This window comes from Penaeus monodon, chromosome 15 (genome assembly GCF_015228065.2).
Source record: "Penaeus monodon isolate SGIC_2016 chromosome 15, NSTDA_Pmon_1, whole genome shotgun sequence".
In the NCBI taxonomy this organism is placed as follows: Eukaryota; Metazoa; Arthropoda; class Malacostraca; order Decapoda; family Penaeidae; genus Penaeus; species Penaeus monodon.
In genome coordinates, this window is record NC_051400.1 from 15,059,857 (window position 1) to 15,060,324 (window position 468).

Here is a 468-nt window from a genome sequence, read left to right on the forward strand (position 1 = left end):
ATTATGTATTCTTCCTAATCATCACCCAATAAATCGCGTGGAGTACAAGATAAAAGCCTTTCGCATGCTGAAAATGATTTTGCACATTAGCCTGTTTTATAATTCTTATCACCACACGTCTCAAAGGGTTCACTCTGGTAAGACTTCCCTACCTCATAACGTTAATAAATTGATGAATCTTCCCTTCCTCCATCTCTCCTTTCCTCCCGTCTTCCCTCCGTCAGTCGTCTCCCTCCCTCTCCCCCCAAAATTTCTCCTTTCCTCTCCTCCTCTCTCCCTCCCTCTAATTTCCTCTCTCTGTCTCAATCCCTGTCTTTCTTCCTCCCTCCTTCCCCCCTCCCCCTTCCCCAGATCGCCTTACAGAAAACGAATATCTTTCTCGGGCTAACTAAAGTACACTGAGTTTCCGTTCTAGCTTGTCTGGATTCTAGCTTTGCATGGGATTTCAGTGTATGAAATAAAAATGTC

The 468-nt window shown here is 44.4% G+C and overlaps 1 protein-coding gene across 1 annotated transcript in view; it reads right to left on the minus strand.

Moving 5' to 3' along the window:
• LOC119581772 (cadherin-23-like) overlaps window positions 1-468 on the minus strand; it is a gene marked incomplete in the record, with an annotated part of 64,191 nt that overhangs the window by 32,964 nt on the left and 30,759 nt on the right.